This window comes from Tiliqua scincoides, chromosome 5, assembly GCF_035046505.1.
Source record: "Tiliqua scincoides isolate rTilSci1 chromosome 5, rTilSci1.hap2, whole genome shotgun sequence".
NCBI lineage: Eukaryota > Metazoa > Chordata > Lepidosauria > Squamata > Scincidae > Tiliqua > Tiliqua scincoides.
The window spans coordinates 48,326,794-48,334,910 of record NC_089825.1 but is presented as its reverse complement, the minus strand read 5'-3'; the positions used below and the strand labels follow the sequence as shown (position 1 = coordinate 48,334,910).

The window sequence follows — 8,117 nt, the reverse complement described above, 5'->3', positions numbered from 1 at the left end:
ACTTCGGGCGACAAAGGTGACATACTCACGGGCTTTGCAAAGAAACTCTCAACTCTCTGAATATCCCTTGGGGCTACATGCCAGCAGGCACAAAGGCACTTGAATAATTTTGTAAGTTCTGTCATATCCCTGTACATGAATTCTGAAAATAAACACTAATTTAAAACAAAAAGAAAAAATAGTTGTGTTTAACAGATTGATAATATACACATGTGAGTTTGTTACTAGCCTTACATACACATTGTTAGTCAAGTGTATGTGGCTATAATTGTGCTATAGTTGATATGATGTATAATCTCATCAGGGCTGTCCTAAACATGAGGCTTACTGATGTAACCATTTTGGACACAGGATTGAAGGGGATGTGACCCATCTCCATTCACCCACTCACCTCCACTCCTTCTCCTCCTCCCATTCCCCATATTGAAAAAGGAAGCGGTGGACAGAGCAGAAGAGGAAGCATGGAAGAGAGTGGTGGGCTACACTGTTGGAGATGTTCTAACCCAGGGGTGTCAAACATAAGACCTGGGGGCCAGATGCGGCCTGCTGAAGCTTTTCATCTGTCCCTCAAGCTCTCAGCTGCTAAGCAGTGCTGAGGTGGCCTGCATGATAATTGGGATCTCCCATATCTTCAAATACGATCAAGATTTGCATATTTTATCTTCTGTCTTTTGCATCTAATGAACTCCTAACTGAGAAAAAAGTGCTTATTTCTGGTTAATGACATAAGCTCCTGCTTAATGACCTAATCTCCGGCCCTCAGCAGCCATCATCAATGCTATTCGGCCTGCTATATGAAACAAGTTTGACACTCCTGTTCTAGCCTACTACTCTCCTCTCCTCTGCACTTCCTGTTCTGCTCTGCCCTCCTCTTTCAATCCAGGAAGTGAGAAGGGTGGCACCTCACCAAATAAGGGAGGCACACCCCCTCAGGTGCTGGGAGGTCTTGTGCTGGCTCTGATTCTAGTTTTGTAAGACATTTGTAAGTCCTCTTCCTTTCTGGGTTCTATCACCATGTGCACTGAACTGAGGACGGGTAGACTATGGATCTGTTGCAGAGTGGTAATCATGCTTTGCTGTATGCATTTAGTGGCTATGGAGGGAGATCTGCATCTTCATCCTCACCAAACACATCTGTGAAGTTCAGTACTGGATGCCCATTGCAATGTGTATGTGCATTTAGAGGCACATTCATGCTTTCTGTGGGAGGGCAGAAAAGAGAGGGGTGAGAAGGGGTGGATTAAGGCCAGGAAGGGTGTGGTGTAGGTGGCAATGCCCTTCCTAGCCTTAATCTGCCTTCCTGGGTCCATACAGACTTGTGCCAGGTAAGTAGCTGGTACAGATCTGAGTTGGCTCAGTGGGGAAATGAGAGCTTATCCCTGGGCAAAGGATCAAATATTCCCTTACCTGGAGAAGACCCCCAGGACCTGAAATCTCTCCACAGGATGCAGCACACACCCCATTGATGCAACTGCATCAGCACAGGGAGAGTTGGTAGAACTAGGCTTCCCATCCTCTGCATAAGCACAGGTTTGGTTCCAGGTATATGTACATAAGTTGAAACAGATGTAGGTCAAAACATCTGGTTCTTGCCAGCCCTGTGCTATTGTGCCTACTCCAGAGGATGTATTGCACCTATGTGAAAGCACTGACACACCCATAACTATTGGCTGTAACTCAGGGAGCCAGTGTACTGGTTCACATATTTCCAGTTTCAGGCACTGTGGGAAAATAAGCTTATTTAGCATATTTGGCAAGCTGCAAACTGATTGGAAACGGAGCCTGTTGTTTGGTATATTCTTGTCAAACTGTTGCCAGTGATCCTCTTTCACAAGGCTGGATTTACCATCGGTATGACTGATCAACCGCAAAATGGATCGGCAATTCAAATGTATCAGGCTTTTCCACACCAGAATACTTTTGAACCCTCTCTGGCTGTCCCAAATCATGTCAACATCCAGATGTTCTCCTGCAGAATCCTGGGCATTTCTGTGGTCTATCTTCTCTGGGCTGAAAAAGCAGGCGACGGTTAAAAGCCCTGTCTTTCAAACCGCTTCTGCCTTCCCTCCGTCACTGTTGGTTACCATGGAAATGATTAAGACGACTTTTCGTGGAATGCAGCCATCAAGAGCCCAAGAACCTTTGCAAAAATAAATATCCTATTTTCATGTAAATCATTTCTAGTAATAATAATGAAGTAGGGGAGAAGGTGAGCAAGGAAAACTTGACACTGTCAACACGGTTATTGCTACAGCAGATGACAGCCAATGCCATCCATTAGGAGCTGACATTCTATTCAAAGGCCAATCCCCTTCACTCACAAGCAGTCGCTATGCAAGAAGGTGACTTTCTTTGTCAGCATCAATACCCTGACATTGGAAAAGCAATTTTCTTTCAATACAAAAAATTCAAAATGTCAACAGGAAGAAAAATCCTTCAGCCTGTCATTTTAATTTTTTTTATTTGCTCAATCATTTTAGTTTCTGCATATGGAAATGTGATTCTTCAAGGGTGTCATTAAGTTCAAGTGACTGCAAGCAAAAGGAATAATGAATTAAGTCCAGTTCTCTTTGGAGATGGCCTCCTTTGCGTTCACTCAAGCGAGAATCTAAGCGGTGAAATCTGGGAGGAAATATTAGCTATTCCTTAGCGGATGCTCTACCAGTCAGATCACAGAAGGGCTCTGGAGGTGAGGCGCGATTCACTGCCCTTTCCCAGTAACTGTTTTGATTGAGGGACCAATCCTAACTAACAGCCCAATCCTATTGGGCATCAGTGCTGGCAGAACAAGGTCCGTGGAGCATTAACTGTGTGGGAAGAGTGGATCGGAGGAGGGTTTGAGCTGTCAGAATTCCACCAGCGGATGTGACGGTGGAAGTGCCACTGCCACAGTGCATGCAACGAGGCCACCAGAGCACATGGCTGGCAGCCATGCATGTGTGCCAATGGAGCAGCCAACCACCAACAATGCCAGTATGTTGGCAGCAGGGGCAGGCAGTGGGAGGAAAGGAGCAGGGAAAGGGAGGAACAGGGAAGTATCTGAGAGGGAAGGGGGTGGGTGGGAGGTGAACATGGGGTGGATCCTGGTGGCGCCAGCATGCGCGAGGATCCCATCCCTGTTCTCCCCATTCAATGATTCTCAGTTCAGCAAAATGATGGGTGCAGAATCAAAAAGAACTAGTGGGGCAATGGGTGCTTGCCCCAGGGTAAAGGAACAAATGCTCCCTTATCTTGCAGAAACCATGCTTACCACCTAACTCTGCAGTCAATTAAACCAGATGTGAACAAGTTTAACTTTGGTTGGGTCATCATCAAAGCCTGGAGGAGAGCAGATGAGCACAGTGAGCTAAATGAGCATGGTGAGCTAGACTGGCTCTTACAAGGCACTCTCGCCCATCTCCTCCACTTCCTTTTATCTGCTGTTCCTTTTCAAATCCAGGGAACCCAGGAGGAAGGAGGGGAGCCACAGCAGTGCTGCTATACAAGGACAAGCAGGACTGAGGTGGATGTGGCTGGTGACAGTGACACCCCTGCTCTCTAATCTACAACCCGAGGCAGCCAATTCAGTTTGCCTCAAGAACAGGGTGTTCCTGGAAGCATATAAATAACACATTAGGCTAATTTTCAGATCCATTCATCTTTAGGCCCACTGCTGCTATACTATATTCATATGCATGAGAGAATTCTTGTTATCATTATTTATAAAACTGCCCAAGAACCAAAGAAAAGTTCAGGAATCAGCAGCTTAAAAGAAGCAAGGGGTCTAGGAATGATTGGCAGGCGCAAGAAGGATGGGAAGCGGAGAAAAGCAACTGAAGTACCAGGACGTGGAAGTGCCTGGGAAACCGCCTGCGACCCCCTTCCACCAATAACAGTGGCTCAGCTGCTATGAGATCACAGAATGTTCTGGATGAAATTCTTTACAGAGGGCTGGAGGTCCAATGGACAGAGCTGTGTGTGGTCCCTGGGAAAGGCAGGGCTACAAGGAGCAAAGACAGGCTAAATTCAGTATAGCTTTTGCATTATGTTAATAGCAATAAACATTTCCCTGCACTTTTGAGGGTTTATGTTTGTAGTTGTAATAATAATAGCTGATACTAATAGCAGTTGTCTGGCTTTCAGGGGGTAATTTTATTTATTTATGTTGTTTAGCAGCTGAGCTGAAAAAGAAGCGTCTCATGAATATGGCATCCGGTAGCTGCAGTGGGCCAAAAGATTAATGGATGTAAATTAACCCGACTGTTTATTTACATCCAACAAAGAACGAGATAAAACTTCCACTGTGATGGATTCTCTTCATTAGTTAGGAGAATGCCTAAGGTAGGGCTTTTCTGACATTCTTTCTTGCAACTGGTTAGGCAAAACCGTTCATCAAAGGAGTCTCGGATTGTCAGGAAACGAACTAGATTAACGCTCAGGAAAGGGAAGATGATGGGATTTATGTTGGCGGCGGCAGCTGAAGAGAGATTTGATACCTGCAAAATGTGGACCTTTAGGCTGCAATCCTAACCACACTTTCCTGAGAGTAAGCCCCATTGAACAAAATAGGGCTTACTTCTGAGTAGACCTGGTTAGGATTGTGCCCTGTAAGATCTAAATTGTTTGGGGGTGGGTTATTGTTGAGGACCATCACTTCCCATATGAACCTGTTAATTCACTCAGATAATCAGAGAAGGTCCTTTTGCACATCCCACTTCCTTCACTTCCTTCAAAGGTAATGTCAACTGCAGGGCCAGGTCTAACTTTCTGGTAGGGGGCTGCCCTTCATGGACCGCCGTCTAATTGTGTTACCCCCCCCCTTAAGGTTCACGGTGGGGTTTATCTTGGTATATGGCAGCAATTATCAACTTTTTTCACTTTCATGGCACGCCAACGTACTGTGTTGAAAATCACTGGTATATGGGATTGGTGAGGAGACAGTGGTTTTGCTCTGCCAGCAGCGCCTGAAGGCTATGGGCACAGAGGGGGCTTGGGGATTGGCAGTGGGCTCTATTGAGGCCCTGAGGCCTCAGCCATGATGCCCAGTGATGCTGACTCTCCTTGGTTGGTTTGGATTCATGAGAGAGTTTTCTCCATAGCAGCAACCAGAACGTGGACTTCCATTCTCGGAGAGTTCTGCTCAGCTCCGCTCTGCTCCATCCTTGATGGCTCTGCTGACAGCAAAAGACCTTGCTATTCCACTAGGCATATCGAAAGCTGAGTAGTTTTCACAGTCATGCCTGCTGAGTCTTCTCAAGTTTTAACATTTGTTGCTAGTTGTTTGTTTTAGATAATTATTGGATGGGCAGTTTTATTGATGTACCGTACCTCACCTTGGCATTTAAAAAGAAAAAAAAAACTACCATCAGAAAGGTGGAATAGAAATACTTTAATAAGTCAATAGATGTATATGCATGCATACATGCACATAATATGTTTTCATACTGTCCTAACACTATGTCATTTCTTTCTTTCTTTCTTTCTTTCTTTCTTTCTTTCTTTCTTTCTTTCTTTCTTTCTTTCTTTCTTTCTTTCCATTGTCCCATGAGTGCTCATGAGAGGCACCTTACAGAATTTGAGGTTTGCATCCCAAACCCTGAGCTTTCTGAATCAGGGCCTGGAGATGTCATAAGACTGCCTCTAGGCCTAGGGAAAATGGGGAATAATCGACCAGCGTAGGGCCAGTGCAAAGTGGCAGGACTCAGCAGTAAAGGGGTGGAACCCAGGAACGGCCCCCAAATGGTCTGAGATTCACTTTCGCTGCCTGCCCACCACCTTAGGGAGAAAAAAAGATGAAGAAACAAGGGCATTTTGGGCAAAGTGACAACCATAACAGAGTTGCGCAAGCAATATGGATAGGTCACTGACCCCAAGGAACTTGCAGTCTAACATTACAATTCTATGCACGTGTACTCAGAAGTAAGACCCATTGTGTTCAATGGGGCTTACTCCCAGGATAGCGTACATAGGATTGCAGTCTAAAATCGACAGTGAGGAAAAGACCAGAAGGGAGGAGACAGAGAGTCCTTAGTGCAGCGATTTTCAACCACTGTGCCATGGCACACTGGTGTGCCATGGAAGGTCTGCAGGTGTGCCACGGGTTTGAAGGAGGGTCATTTATTAGTAGGGCCATTGGGGGATGTGAGCCCCTGACCAGCAGTGTCATGTGCCTTGTTAATTGTCAAAAAACTGATGGTGTGCCTTGACAATTTTAATGCCTCCTCAGTGTGCCATGAAATGATAAAGGTTGGGAAATCACTGCCTTAGTGCATATTCTTATATTTACCTGCCCAGCAAGTCCCATCTCTCTATACAGAACACACAAAGCTGCCGTGCCAGTGAGCTGAACAAACTGATCCAGCAAACTGTGTTCCTGTTAATGTTTTTTTTTGGGAACCAGCTCTTATTCCAAGAACAGAGAACACCTGCTAAGTCTCTGCTCCCAATTTAAAAATGAATCAATTTCCTGTATGCTAAAGAATTTGACCATTGCCTGCTGCCAAGTTATTTTCCAAATGTGCTGCTGAGACAAGCCTGCAAATTCAGGAACGTGAGTTTTCTTTCCTAGTGAACATCCACACTTGGGTTTGTTCTTTCTTGATCAGTTTCCTGTGTCCAAGGTGCAGACTAAGGGGGACTGCTGTGTGATGCAACTCAGGCTTGTATCTAAATTGCCTTCCCATGGACACCAGCATGGTGATGCAAAATGGAAGAGACCTACACACACATCTCACCATGACACATTAACATAGTGTTTTCTCAAACTATGGGTCAGGACCCACCAGGTGGGTTGCAAGCCCATTTCAAGTGGGTCCCCGTTCATTTCAATGTATTTTATTTTTAATATATTAGACTTGGTGCTACCATGGTATGTGACTGCATTTGGGGAAATGTTACAGATCTGTGCTTTGAACAGATTCTATGTATACGCTTTTAACAATGTCAGTCAGTGGGGCTTACTCCTGGGTAAAAATGGATAGGATTGCAGCCTTTGGGATGTCTGGGGAATTTTTTTAAAAACAGATCAGAAATTGCTTGGGAAAGTTAGAGAGATTCTTCTTTATTTTAAATAATTTTTAAAACATACTTATTGTCAACTTTTAATGTATGTGCAGCGCAATCCTAACTTGCACTGGAGCAGGCAGGCCAGCGGACTGTGCTGCATCCAGCTTAAATTTGGGGCCAGAAGCAGGGCAGCCTAAGGCAAGGGGAAAACTTGCCCCAATGGGTCTACTTGAATCTGCACCACCTGACGAGGTGACGCAGAACTGAGCAGAACAGAGCGGCCAGGGGCTACTCCGCACCTACTGGGAATGGGATCAGGATCTGGCATAACCAGCAACTGTTACCCTGCACATGCCTGATCTCATCTGATCTCGGAAGCTAAGCAGGATCAGGCCTGGTTAGTACTTGGATGGGAGACCGCCTGGGAATACTGGGTGCTGTAGGCTTATACCATAGTCTTTCGAGACTGAAGGTTGCCAACCATAGGATCCTGGCCCCACCTCCCACTCCCCACCCACCTGACCCCAGGAACACCTGAAACCCGCCCTCCCCCCACCCTGAAATGGCTCCTCCCCGCCTCCTTGTCATTCTAAAAATGGATCCTGGATCTACAAAGTTGATCCTAAAAACTTTAATAAAAATACAAATAATACAGGTATTTCTATACCGCCTTTCTTGGTCCTCAGATTTCTCCTTAGACTTTATTCAAGGCGGTTTACACAGGCAGGCAATTTAAATCCCCATAGGGATTTTTACAATTTGAAAGAAGGTTTCTATCTTTCAAGAAACCACAACATTCAAGATGTTTCTTTCATGATCTGGCCGCACATTCTGGCCTCCATCCTCCCACGCTCAGAGCAGATGGGATAGCTCAGCTCAGCTTGTCAGCTGCTCAAAGGTCGCACGGTGCCGGTGGCCTCAAACTGGCGACCTTCAGATGTTATCTTCAGGCAAATGGAGGCTCAACCCTCTAGACCAGACCTCCTGCTTTAGGAGAGATGGATATATTGCTACATTTCTCAAATAACCAGAACTAAAATTCAGTTCTGGCATCTCTGACCTCTAATCCCACAGGTGTTGACGCAGCTATGACAACTCAGTAGGAAGGGCAAAAATATATGCTCAGGCCTTCT

The 8,117-nt window shown here is 45.5% G+C and overlaps 1 pseudogene; it reads left to right on the top strand.

Annotated features, from left to right (window-relative positions):
- The first annotated feature begins 7,313 nt into the window (after window positions 1–7,313).
- LOC136655080 (5S ribosomal RNA) lies at window positions 7,314–7,430 on the top strand (annotated as a pseudogene).
- The last annotated feature ends 687 nt before the right edge of the window (window positions 7,431–8,117 follow it).